This window comes from Daphnia pulicaria, chromosome 6 (assembly GCF_021234035.1).
Source record: "Daphnia pulicaria isolate SC F1-1A chromosome 6, SC_F0-13Bv2, whole genome shotgun sequence".
In the NCBI taxonomy this organism is placed as follows: domain Eukaryota; kingdom Metazoa; phylum Arthropoda; class Branchiopoda; order Diplostraca; family Daphniidae; genus Daphnia; species Daphnia pulicaria.
The window spans coordinates 351279-365321 of record NC_060918.1 but is presented as its reverse complement, the minus strand read 5'-3'; positions in this window follow the sequence as shown (position 1 = coordinate 365321).

Here is a 14043-nt window from a genome sequence, read left to right as displayed (position 1 = left end):
GTGTCCAAAAATAGAGGCAATTTTTGTGTCCAAAAATAGAGGCCACTTTTGTGTCTGTTTTTTGCCCAAAAATAGAGGCAATTTTTGTGTCCAAAAATAGAGGCAATTTTTGTGTCCAAAAATAGAGTCAATTTTTGTGTCCAAAAATAGAGGCCATTTTTGTGTCCAAAAATAGAGGCCATTTTTGTGTCCAAAAATAGAGGCCATTTTTGTGTCCAAAAATAAAGGCCATTTTTGTGTCCAAAAATAGAGGCCATTTTTGTGTCCAAAAATAGAGGCCATTTTTGTGTCCAAAAATAGAGGCCATTTTTTTGTCCAAAAATAGAGGCCATTTTTTTGTCTGTTTTTTGCCCAAAAATAGAGGCCATTTTTGTGTCCAAAAATAGAGGCCATTTTTGTGTCCAAAAATAGAGGCCATTTTTGTGTCCAAAAATAGAGGCAATTTTTGTGTCCAAAAATAGAGGCCATTTTTGTGTCCAAAAATAGAGGCCATTTTTGTGTCCAAAAATAGAGGCCATTTTTGTGTCCAAAAATAGAGGCCATTTTTGTGTCCAAAAATAGAGGCAATTTTTGTGTCCAAAAATAGAGGCAATTTTTGTGTCCAAAAATAGAGGCAATTTTTGTGTCCAAAAATAGAGGCAATTTTTGTGTCCAAAAATAGAGGCCACTTTTGTGTCTGTTTTTTGCCCAAAAATAGAGGCAATTTTTGTGTCCAAAAATAGAGGCAATTTTTGTGTCCAAAAATAGAGGCAATTTTTGTGTCCAAAAATAGAGGCAATTTTTGTGTCCAAAAATAGAGGCAATTTTTGTGTCCAAAAATAGAGGCAATTTTTGTGTCCAAAAATAGAGGCCACTTTTGTGTCTGTTTTTTGCCCAAAAATAGAGGCAATTTTTGTGTCCAAAAATAGAGGCCATTTTTGTGTCCAAAAATAGAGTCAATTTTTGTGTCCAAAAATAGAGGCCATTTTTGTGTCCAAAAATAGAGGCCATTTTTGTGTCCAAAAATAGAGGCAATTTTTGTGTCCAAAAAGAGAGGCAACTTTTGTGTCTGTTTTTTGCCCAAAAATAGAGGCCATTTTTTTGTCCAAAAATAGAGGCCATTTTTTTGTCTGTTTTTTGCCCAAAAATAGAGGCCATTTTTGTGTCCAAAAATAGAGGCCATTTTTGTGTCCAAAAATAGAGGCCATATTTGTGTCCAAAAATAGAGGCCATTTTTGTGTCCAAAAATAGAGGCAATTTTTGTGTCCAAAAATAGAGGCCATTTTTGTGTCCAAAAATAGAGGCAATTTTTGTGTCCAAAAATAGAGGCCATTTTTGTGTCCAAAAATAGAGGCCATTTTTTTGTCCAAAAATAGAGGCCATTTTTGTGTCCAAAAATAGAGGCCATTTTTGTGTCCAAAAATAGAGGCCATTTTTGTGTCCAAAAATAGAGGTTGTTTTTGTGTCCAAAAATAGAGGCAATTTTTGTGTCCAAAAATAGAGGCCACTTTTGTGTCTGTTTTTTGCCCAAAAATAGAGGCAATTTTTGTGTCCAAAAATAGAGGCAATTTTTGTGTCCAAAAATAGAGGCCATTTTTGTGTCCAAAAATAGAGGCCATTTTTGTGTCCAAAAATAGAGGCCATTTTTGTGTCCAAAAATAGAGGCAATTTTTGTGTCCAAAAAGAGAGGCAACTTTTGTGTCTGTTTTTTGCCCAAAAATAGAGGCAATTTTTGTGTCCAAAAATAGGGGCCATTTTTGTGTCCAAAAATAGAGGCAATTTTTGTGTCCAAAAATAGAGGCCATTTTTGTGTCCAAAAATAGAGGCCATTTTTGTGTCCAAAAATAGAGGCAATTTTTGTGTCCAAAAATAGAGGCCACTTTTGTGTCTGTTTTTTGCCCAAAAATAGAGGCAATTTTTGTGTCCAAAAATAGAGGCCATTTTTGTGTCCAAAAATAGAGTCAATTTTTGTGTCCAAAAATAGAGGCCATTTTTGTGTCCAAAAATAGAGGCCATTTTTGTGTCCAAAAATAGAGGCCATTTTTGTGTCCAAAAATAGAGGCCATTTTTGTGTCCAAAAAAAAAGGCAATTTTTGTGTCCAAAAAGAGAGGCAACTTTTGTGTCTGTTTTTTGCCCAAAAATAGAGGCCATTTTTTTGTCCAAAAATAGAGGCCATTTTTTTGTCTGTTTTTTTCCCAAAAATAGAGGCCATTTTTGTGTCCAAAAATAGAGGCCATTTTTGTGTCCAAAAATAGAGGCCATTTTTGTGTCCAAAAATAGAGGCAATTTTTGTGTCCAAAAATAGAGGCCATTTTTGTGTCCAAAAATAGAGGCAATTTTTGTTTCCAAAAATAGAGGCCATTTTTGTGTCCAAAAATAGAGGCAATTTTTGTATCCAAAAATAGAGGCAATTTTTGTGTCCAAAAATAGAGGCAATTTTTGTGTCCAAAAATAGAGGCAATTTTTGTGTCCAAAAATAGAGGCCATTTTTGTGTCCAAAAATAGAGTCAATTTTTGTGTCCAAAATTAGAGGCAATTTTTGTGTCCAAAAATAGAGGCCACTTTTGTGTCTGTTTTTTGCCCAAAAATAGAGGCAATTTTTGTGTCCAAAAATAGAGGCCATTTTTGTGTCCAAAAATAGAGTCAATTTTTGTGTCCAAAAATAGAGGCCATTTTTGTGTCCAAAAAAAAAGGCCATTTTTGTGTCCAAAAATAGAGGCCATTTTTGTGTCCAAAAATAGAGGCCATTTTTGTGTCCAAAAATAGAGGCAATTTTTGTGTCCAAAAAGAGAGGCAACTTTTGTGTCTGTTTTTTGCCCAAAAATAGAGGCCATTTTTTTGTCCAAAAATAGAGGCCATTTTTTTGTCTGTTTTTTGCCCAAAAATAGAGGCCATTTTTGTGTCCAAAAATAGAGGCCATTTTTGTGTCCAAAAATAGAGGCCATTTTTGTGTCCAAAAATAGAGGCCATTTTTGTGTCCAAAAATAGAGGCAATTTTTGTGTCCAAAAATAGAGGCAATTTTTGTGTCCAAAAATAGAGGCCATTTTTGTGTCCAAAAATAGAGGCCATTTTTGTGTCCAAAAATAGAGGCCATTTTTGTGTCCAAAAATAGAGGCCATTTTTGTGTCCAAAAATAGAGGCAATTTTTGTGTCCAAAAATAGAGGCAATTTTTGTGTCCAAAAATAGAGGCAATTTTTGTGTCCAAAAATAGAGGCAATTTTTGTGTCCAAAAATAGAGGCAATTTTTGTGTCCAAAAATAGAGGCCACTTTTGTGTCTGTTTTTTGCCCAAAAATAGAGGCAATTTTTGTGTCCAAAAATAGAGGCAATTTTTGTGTCCAAAAATAGAGTCAATTTTTGTGTCCAAAAATAGAGGCCATTTTTGTGTCCAAAAATAGAGGCCATTTTTGTGTCCAAAAATAGAGGCCATTTTTGTGTCCAAAAATAAAGGCCATTTTTGTGTCCAAAAATAGAGGCCATTTTTGTGTCCAAAAATAGAGGCCATTTTTGTGTCCAAAAATAGAGGCCATTTTTTTGTCCAAAAATAGAGGCCATTTTTTTGTCTGTTTTTTGCCCAAAAATAGAGGCCATTTTTGTGTCCAAAAATAGAGGCCATTTTTGTGTCCAAAAATAGAGGCCATTTTTGTGTCCAAAAATAGAGGCAATTTTTGTGTCCAAAAATAGAGGCCATTTTTGTGTCCAAAAATAGAGGCCATTTTTGTGTCCAAAAATAGAGGCCATTTTTGTGTCCAAAAATAGAGGCAATTTTTCTGTCCAAAAATAGAGGCAATTTTTGTGTCCAAAAATAGAGGCAATTTTTGTGTCCAAAAATAGAGTCAATTTTTGTGTCCAAAAATAGAGTCAATTTTTGTGTCCAAAAATAGAGGCCATTTTTGTGTCCAAAAATAGAGGCCATTTTTGTGTCCAAAAATAGAGGCAATTTTTGTGTCCAAAAATAGAGGCAATTTTTGTGTCCAAAAATAGAGGCCACTTTTGTGTCTGTTTTTTGCCCAAAAATAGAGGCCATTTTTGTGTCCAAAAATAGAGTCAATTTTTGTGTCCAAAAATAGAGGCCATTTTTGTGTCCAAAAATAGAGGCCATTTTTGTGTCCAAAAATAGAGGCCATTTTTGTGTCCAAAAATAGAGGCCATTTTTGTGTCCAAAAATAGAGGCCATTTTTGTGTCCAAAAATAGAGGCAATTTTTGTGTCCAAAAAGAGAGGCAACTTTTGTGTCTGTTTTTTGCCCAAAAATAGAGGCAATTTTTGTGTCCAAAAATAGAGGCCACTTTTGTGTCCAAAAATAGAGGCAATTTTTGGGTCCAAAAATAGAGGCAATTTTTGTGTCCAAAAATAGAGGCAATTTTTTGGGTCCAAAAATAGAGGCAATTTTTGTATCCAAAAATAGAGGCCATTTTTGTGTCCAAAAATAGAGGCAATTTTTGTGTCCAAAAATAGAGGCCACTTTTGTGTCCAAAAATAGAGGCCACTTTTGTGTCCAAAAATAGAGGCAATTTTTGTGTCCAAAAATAGAGGCCACTTTTGTGTCCAAAAATAGAGGCGATTTTTGTGTCCTAAAATAGAGGCCGCTTTTGTGTCCAAAAATAGAGGCAATTTTTGTGTCCAAAAATAGAGGCAATTTTTGTGTCCAAAAATAGAGGCAACTTTTGTGTCCAAAAATAGAGGCCATTTTTGTGTCCAAAAATAGAGGCCAATTTTGTGTCCAAAAATAGAGGCAATTTTTGTGTCCAAAAATAGAGGCCATTTTTGTGTCCAAAAATAGAGGCAATTTTTGTGTCCAAAAATAGAGGCAATTTTTGTGTCCAAAAATAGAGGCAATTTTTGTGTCCAAAAATAAAGTCAATTTTTGTGTCCAAAAATAGAGTCAATTTTTGTGTCCAAAAATAGAGGCCATTTTTGTGTCCAAAAATAGAGGCCATTTTTGTGTCCAAAAATAGAGGCCATTTTTTTGCCCAAAAATAGAGGCCATTTTTGTGTCCGAAAATAGAGGCCATTTTTGTGTCCAAAAATAGAGGCCATTTTTGTGTCCAAAAATAGAGGCAATTTTTGTGTCCAAAAATAGAGGCAATTTTTGTGTCCAAAAATAGAGGCCATTTTTGTGTCCAAAAATAGAGGCCATTTTTGTGTCCAAAAATAGAGGCAATTTTTGTGTCCAAAAATAGAGGCAATTTTTGTGTCCAAAAATAGAGGCAATTTTTGTGTCCAAAAATAGAGGCAATTTTTGTGTCCAAAAATAGAGGCCACTTTTGTGTCTGTTTTTTGCCCAAAAATAGAGGCAATTTTTGTGTCCAAAAATAGAGGCAATTTTTGTGTCCAAAAATAGAGGCAATTTTTGTGTCCAAAAATAGAGGCAATTTTTGTGTCCAAAAATAGAGGCAATTTTTGTGTCCAAAAATAGAGGCAATTTTTGTGTCCAAAAATAGAGGCCACTTTTGTGTCTGTTTTTTGCCCAAAAATAGAGGCAATTTTTGTGTCCAAAAATAGAGGCAATTTTTGTGTCCAAAAATAGAGTCAATTTTTGTGTCCAAAAATAGAGGCCATTTTTGTGTCCAAAAATAGAGGCCATTTTTGTGTCCAAAAATAGAGGCCATTTTTGTGTCCAAAAATAAAGGCCATTTTTGTGTCCAAAAATAGAGGCCATTTTTGTGTCCAAAAATAGAGGCCATTTTTGTGTCCAAAAATAGAGGCCATTTTTGTGTCCAAAAATAGAGGCCATTTTTTTGTCTGTTTTTTGCCCAAAAATAGAGGCCATTTTTGTGTCCAAAAATAGAGGCCATTTTTGTGTCCAAAAATAGAGGCAATTTTTGTGTCCAAAAATAGAGGCCATTTTTGTGTCCAAAAATAGAGGCCATTTTTGTGTCCAAAAATAGAGGCCATTTTTCTGTCCAAAAATAGAGGCAATTTTTGTGTCCAAAAATAGAGGCAATTTTTGTGTCCAAAAATAGAGGCAATTTTTGTGTCCAAAAATAGAGTCAATTTTTGTGTCCAAAAATAGAGGCCATTTTTGTGTCCAAAAATAGAGGCCATTTTTGTGTCCAAAAATAGAGGCAATTTTTGTGTCCAAAAATAGAGGCAATTTTTGTGTCCAAAAATAGAGGCCACTTTTGTGTCTGTTTTTTGCCCAAAAATAGAGGCCATTTTTGTGTCCAAAAATAGAGTCAATTTTTGTGTCCAAAAATAGAGGCCATTTTTGTGTCCAAAAATAGAGGCCATTTTTGTGTCCAAAAATAGAGGCCATTTTTGTGTCCAAAAATAGAGGCCATTTTTGTGTCCAAAAATAGAGGCCATTTTTGTGTCCAAAAATAGAGGCAATTTTTGTGTCCAAAAATAGAGGCCACTTTTGTGTCTGTTTTTTGCCCAAAAATAGAGGCCATTTTTGTGTCCAAAAATAGAGTCAATTTTTGTGTCCAAAAATAGAGGCCATTTTTGTGTCCAAAAATAGAGGCCATTTTTGTGTCCAAAAATAGAGGCCATTTTTGTGTCCAAAAATAGAGGCCATTTTTGTGTCCAAAAATAGAGGCCATTTTTGTGTCCAAAAATAGAGGCCATTTTTGTGTCCAAAAATAGAGGCAATTTTTGTGTCCAAAAAGAGAGGCAACTTTTGTGTCTGTTTTTTGCCCAAAAATAGAGGCAATTTTTGTGTCCAAAAATAGAGGCCACTTTTGTGTCCAAAAATAGAGGCAATTTTTGGGTCCAAAAATAGAGGCAATTTTTGTGTCCAAAAATAGAGGCAATTTTTTGGGTCCAAAAATAGAGGCAATTTTTGTATCCAAAAATAGAGGCCATTTTTGTGTCCAAAAATAGAGGCAATTTTTGTGTCCAAAAATAGAGGCCATTTTTGTGTCCAAAAATAGAGGCAATTTTTGTGTCCAAAAATAGAGGCAATTTTTGTGTCCAAAAATAGAGGCAATTTTTGTGTCCAAAAATAAAGTCAATTTTTGTGTCCAAAAATAGAGTCAATTTTTGTGTCCAAAAATAGAGGCCATTTTTGTGTCCAAAAATAGAGGCCATTTTTGTGTCCAAAAATAGAGGCCATTTTTTTGCCCAAAAATAGAGGCCATTTTTGTGTCCGAAAATAGAGGCCATTTTTGTGTCCAAAAATAGAGGCAATTTTTGTGTCCAAAAATAGAGGCAATTTTTGTGTCCAAAAATAGAGGCCATTTTTGTGTCCAAAAATAGAGGCCATTTTTGTGTCCAAAAATAGAGGCAATTTTTGTGTCCAAAAATAGAGGCAATTTTTGTGTCCAAAAATAGAGGCAATTTTTGTGTCCAAAAATAGAGGCAATTTTTGTGTCCAAAAATAGAGGCCACTTTTGTGTCTGTTTTTTGCCCAAAAATAGAGGCAATTTTTGTGTCCAAAAATAGAGGCAATTTTTGTGTCCAAAAATAGAGGCAATTTTTGTGTCCAAAAATAGAGGCAATTTTTGTGTCCAAAAATAGAGGCAATTTTTGTGTCCAAAAATAGAGGCAATTTTTGTGTCCAAAAATAGAGGCCACTTTTGTGTCTGTTTTTTGCCCAAAAATAGAGGCAATTTTTGTGTCCAAAAATAGAGGCAATTTTTGTGTCCAAAAATAGAGTCAATTTTTGTGTCCAAAAATAGAGGCCATTTTTGTGTCCAAAAATAGAGGCCATTTTTGTGTCCAAAAATAGAGGCCATTTTTGTGTCCAAAAATAAAGGCCATTTTTGTGTCCAAAAATAGAGGCCATTTTTGTGTCCAAAAATAGAGGCCATTTTTGTGTCCAAAAATAGAGGCCATTTTTTTGTCTGTTTTTTGCCCAAAAATAGAGGCCATTTTTGTGTCCAAAAATAGAGGCCATTTTTGTGTCCAAAAATAGAGGCAATTTTTGTGTCCAAAAATAGAGGCCATTTTTGTGTCCAAAAATAGAGGCCATTTTTGTGTCCAAAAATAGAGGCCATTTTTGTGTCCAAAAATAGAGGCAATTTTTCTGTCCAAAAATAGAGGCAATTTTTGTGTCCAAAAATAGAGGCAATTTTTGTGTCCAAAAATAGAGGCAATTTTTGTGTCCAAAAATAGAGTCAATTTTTGTGTCCAAAAATAGAGGCCATTTTTGTGTCCAAAAATAGAGGCCATTTTTGTGTCCAAAAATAGAGGCAATTTTTGTGTCCAAAAATAGAGGCAATTTTTGTGTCCAAAAATAGAGGCCACTTTTGTGTCTGTTTTTTGCCCAAAAATAGAGGCCATTTTTGTGTCCAAAAATAGAGTCAATTTTTGTGTCCAAAAATAGAGGCCATTTTTGTGTCCAAAAATAGAGGCCATTTTTGTGTCCAAAAATAGAGGCCATTTTTGTGTCCAAAAATAGAGGCCATTTTTGTGTCCAAAAATAGAGGCCATTTTTGTGTCCAAAAATAGAGGCAATTTTTGTGTCCAAAAAGAGAGGCAACTTTTGTGTCTGTTTTTTGCCCAAAAATAGAGGCAATTTTTGTGTCCAAAAATAGAGGCCACTTTTGTGTCCAAAAATAGAGGCAATTTTTGTGTCCAAAAATAGAGGCAATTTTTGTGTCCAAAAATAGAGGCAATTTTTGTGTCCAAAAATAGAGGCCACTTTTGTGTCTGTTTTTTGCCCAAAAATAGAGGCAATTTTTGTGTCCAAAAATAGAGGCAATTTTTGTGTCCAAAAATAGAGTCAATTTTTGTGTCAAAAAATAGAGGCCATTTTTGTGTCCAAAAATAGAGGCCATTTTTGTGTCCAAAAATAGAGGCCATTTTTGTGTCCAAAAATAAAGGCCATTTTTGTGTCCAAAAATAGAGGCCATTTTTGTGTCCAAAAATAGAGGCCATTTTTTTGTCCAAAAATAGAGGCCATTTTTTTGTCTGTTTTTTGCCCAAAAATAGAGGCCATTTTTGTGTCCAAAAATAGAGGCCATTTTTGTGTCCAAAAATAGAGGCCATTTTTGTGTCCAAAAATAGAGGCAATTTTTGTGTCCAAAAATAGAGGCCATTTTTGTGTCCAAAAATAGAGGCCATTTTTGTGTCCAAAAATAGAGGCCATTTTTGTGTCCAAAAATAGAGGCAATTTTTCTGTCCAAAAATAGAGGCAATTTTTGTGTCCAAAAATAGAGGCAATTTTTGTGTCCAAAAATAGAGGCAATTTTTGTGTCCAAAAATAGAGTCAATTTTTGTGTCCAAAAATAGAGGCCATTTTTGTGTCCAAAAATAGAGGCCATTTTTGTGTCCAAAAATAGAGGCAATTTTTGTGTCCAAAAATAGAGGCAATTTTTGTGTCCAAAAATAGAGGCCACTTTTGTGTCTGTTTTTTGCCCAAAAATAGAGGCCATTTTTGTGTCCAAAAATAGAGTCAATTTTTGTGTCCAAAAATAGAGGCCATTTTTGTGTCCAAAAATAGAGGCCATTTTTGTGTCCAAAAATAGAGGCCATTTTTGTGTCCAAAAATAGAGGCCATTTTTGTGTCCAAAAATAGAGGCCATTTTTGTGTCCAAAAATAGAGGCAATTTTTGTGTCCAAAAAGAGAGGCAACTTTTGTGTCTGTTTTTTGCCCAAAAATAGAGGCAATTTTTGTGTCCAAAAATAGAGGCCACTTTTGTGTCCAAAAATAGAGGCAATTTTTGGGTCCAAAAATAGAGGCAATTTTTGTGTCCAAAAATAGAGGCAATTTTTTGGGTCCAAAAATAGAGGCAATTTTTGTGTCCAAAAATAGAGGCCACTTTTGTGTCCAAAAATAGAGGCAATTTTTGTATCCAAAAATAGAGGCCATTTTTGTGTCCAAAAATAGAGGCAATTTTTGTGTCCAAAAATAGAGGCCACTTTTGTGTCCAAAAATAGAGGCCACTTTTGTGTCCAAAAATAGAGGCAATTTTTGTGTCCAAAAATAGAGGCCACTTTTGTGTCCAAAAATAGAGGCGATTTTTGTGTCCTAAAATAGAGGCCGCTTTTGTGTCCAAAAATAGAGGCAATTTTTGTGTCCAAAAATAGAGGCAATTTTTGTGTCCAAAAATAGAGGCAACTTTTGTGTCCAAAAATAGAGGCCATTTTTGTGTCCAAAAATAGAGGCCAATTTTGTGTCCAAAAATAGAGGCAATTTTTGTGTCCAAAAATAGAGGCCATTTTTGTTTCCAAAAATAGAGGCAATTTTTGTGTCCAAAAATAGAGGCAATTTTTGTGTCCAAAAATAGAGGCAATTTTTGTGTCCAAAAATAAAGTCAATTTTTGTGTCCAAAAATAGAGTCAATTTTTGTGTCCAAAAATAGAGGCCATTTTTGTGTCCAAAAATAGAGGCCATTTTTGTGTCCAAAAATAGAGGCCATTTTTTTGCCCAAAAATAGAGGCCATTTTTGTGTCCGAAAATAGAGGCCATTTTTGTGTCCAAAAATAGAGGCAATTTTTGTGTCCAAAAATAGAGGCAATTTTTGTGTCCAAAAATAGAGGCCATTTTTGTGTCCAAAAATAGAGGCCATTTTTGTGTCCAAAAATAGAGGCAATTTTTGTGTCCAAAAATAGAGGCAATTTTTGTGTCCAAAAATAGAGGCAATTTTTGTGTCCAAAAATAGAGGCAATTTTTGTGTCCAAAAATAGAGGCCACTTTTGTGTCTGTTTTTTGCCCAAAAATAGAGGCAATTTTTGTGTCCAAAAATAGAGGCAATTTTTGTGTCCAAAAATAGAGTCAATTTTTGTGTCCAAAAATAGAGGCCATTTTTGCGTCCAAAAATAGAGGCCATTTTTGTGTCCAAAAATAGAGGCCATTTTTTTGTCCAAAAATAGAGGCAATTTTTGTGTCCAAAAATAGAGGCCATTTTTGTGTCCAAAAATAGAGGCCATTTTTGTGTCCAAAAATAGAGGCAATTTTTGTGTCCAAAAATAGAGGCCATTTTTGTGTCCAATAATAGAGGCCATTTTTGTGTCCAAAAATAGAGGCCATTTTTTTGTCCAAAAATAGAGGCCATTTTTGTGTCCAAAAATAGAGGCAATTTTTGTGTCCAAAAATAGAGGCAATTTTTGTGTCCAAAAATAGAGGCAATTTTTGTGTCCAAAAATAGAGGCCACTTTTGTGTCTGTTTTTTGCCCAAAAATAGAGGCAATTTTTGTGTCCAAAAATAGAGGCAATTTTTGTGTCCAAAAATAGAGTAAATTTTTGTGTCCAAAAATAGAGGCCATTTTTGTGTCCAAAAATAGAGGCCATTTTTGTGTCCAAAAATAGAGGCCATTTTTGTGTCCAAAAATAGAGGCCATTTTTGTGTCCAAAAATAGAGGCCATTTTTGTGTCCAAAAATAGAGGCCATTTTTGTGTCCAAAAATAGAGGCCATTTTTGTGTCCAAAAATAGAGGCCATTTTTGTGTCCAAAAATAGAGGCCATTTTTGTGTCCAAAAATAGAGGCCATTTTTGTGTCCAAAAATAGAGGCCATTTTTGTGTCCAAAAATAGAGGCCATTTTTGTGTCGAAAAATAGAGGCCATTTTTGTGTCCAATAATAGAGGCCATTTTTGTGTCCAAAAATAGAGGCCATTTTTTTGTCCAAAAATAGAGGCCATTTTTTTGTCTGTTTTTTGCCCAAAAATAGAGGCCATTTTTGTGTCCAAAAATAGAGGCCATTTTTGTGTCCAAAAATAGAGGCAATTTTTGTGTCCAAAAATAGAGGCAATTTTTGTGTCCAAAAATAGAGGCAATTTTTGTGTCCAAAAATAGAGGCAATTTTTGTGTCCAAAAATAGAGGCAATTTTTGTGTCCAAAAATAGAGGCCACTTTTGTGTCTGTTTTTTGCCCAAAAATAGAGGCAATTTTTATGTCCAAAAATAGAGGCAATTTTTGTGTCCAAAAATAGAGTCAATTTTTGTGTCCAAAAATAGAGGCCATTTTTGTGTCCAAAAATAGAGGCAATTTTTGTGTCCAAAAATAGAGGCCATTTTTGTGTCCAAAAATAGAGGCCATTTTTGTGTCCAAAAATAGAGGCCATTTTTGTGTCCAAAAATAGAGGCCATTTTTGTGTCCAAAAATAGAGGCCATTTTTGTGTCCAATAATAGAGGCCATTTTTGTGTCCAAAAATAGAGGCCATTTTTTTGTCTGTTTTTTGCCCAAAAATAGAGGCCATTTTTGTGTCCAAAAATAGAGGCCATTTTTGTGTCCAAAAATAGAGGCAATTTTTGTGTCCAAAAATAGAGGCAATTTTTGTGTCCAAAAATAGAGGCAATTTTTGTGTCCAAAAATAGAGGCAATTTTTGTGTCCAAAAATAGAGGCCACTTTTGTGTCTGTTTTTTGCCCAAAAATAGAGGCAATTTTTGTGTCCAAAAATAGAGGCAATTTTTGTGTCCAAAAATAGAGGCCATTTTTGTGTCCAACAATAGAGGCCATTTTTGTGTCCAAAAATAGAGGCCATTTTTGTGTCCAAAAATAGAGGCCATTTTTGTGTCCAAAAATAGAGGCCATTTTTGTGTCCAAAAATAGAACCATTTTTGTGTCCAAAAATAGAGGCCATTTTTGTGTCCAAAAATAGAGGCCATTTTTGTGTCCAAAAATAGAGGCCATTTTTGTGTCCAATAATAGAGGCCATTTTTGTGTCCAAAAATAGAGGCCATTTTTGTGTCCAAAAATAGAGGCCATTTTTGTGTCCAAAAATAGAGGCCATTTTTGTGTCCAAAAATAGAGGCCATTTTTGTGTCCAAAAATAGAGGCCATTTTTGTGTCCAAAAATAGAGGCCATTTTTGTGTCCAAAAATAGAGGCCATTTTTGTGTCCAATAATAGAGGCCATTTTTGTGTCCAAAAATAGAGGCCATTTTTTTGTCCAAAAATAGAGGCAATTTTTGTGTCTGTTTTTTTCCCAAAAATAGAGGCCATTTTTGTGTCCAAAAATAGAGGCAATTTTTGTGTCCAAAAATAGAGGCCATTTTTGTGTCCAAAAATAGAGGCCATTTTTGTGTCCAAAAATAGAGGCCATTTTTGTGTCCAAAAATAGAGGCCATTTTTGTGTCCAATAATAGAGGCCATTTTTGTGTCCAAAAATAGAGGCCATTTTTTTGTCCAAAAATAGAGGCCATTTTTTTGTCTGTTTTTTGCCCAAAAATAGAGGCAATTTTTGTGTCCAAAAATAGAGGCCACTTTTGTGTCTGTTTTTTGCCCAAAAATAGAGGCCATTTTTGTGTCCAAAAATAGAGTCAATTTTTGTGTCCAAAAATAGAGTCAATTTTTGTGTCCAAAAATAGAGGCCATTTTTGTGTCCAAAAATAGAGGCCATTTTTGTGTCCAAAAATAGAGGCCATTTTTGTGTCCAAAAATAGAGGCCATTTTTGTGTCCAAAAATAGAGGCCATTTTTGTGTCCAAAAATAGAGGCCATTTTTGTGTCCAAAAATAGAGGCCATTTTTGTGTCCAAAAATAGAGGCCATTTTTGTGTCCAAAAATAGAGGCCATTTTTGTGTCCAAAAATAGAGGCCATTTTTGTGTCCAAAAATAGAGGCCATTTTTGTGTCCAAAAATAGAGGCCATTTTTGTGTCCAAAAATAGAGGCCATTTTTGTGTCCAAAAATAGAGGCCATTTTTGTGTCGAAAAATAGAGGCCATTTTTGTGTCCAATAATAGAGGCCATTTTTGTGTCCAAAAATAGAGGCCATTTTTTTGTCCAAAAATAGAGGCCATTTTTTTGTCTGTTTTTTGCCCAAAAATAGAGGCCATTTTTGTGTCCAAAAATAGAGGCCATTTTTGTGTCCAAAAATAGAGGCAATTTTTGTGTCCAAAAATAGAGGCAATTTTTGTGTCCAAAAATAGAGGCAATTTTTGTGTCCAAAAATAGAGGCAATTTTTGTGTCCAAAAATAGAGGCAATTTTTGTGTCCAAAAATAGAGGCCACTTTTGTGTCTGTTTTTTGCCCAAAAATAGAGGCAATTTTTATGTCCAAAAATAGAGGCAATTTTTGTGTCCAAAAATAGAGTCAATTTTTGTGTCCAAAAATAGAGGCCATTTTTGTGTCCAAAAATAGAGGCAATTTTTGTGTCCAAAAATAGAGGCCATTTTTGTGTCCAAAAATAGAGGCCATTTTTGTGTCCAAAAATAGAGGCCATTTTTGTGTCCA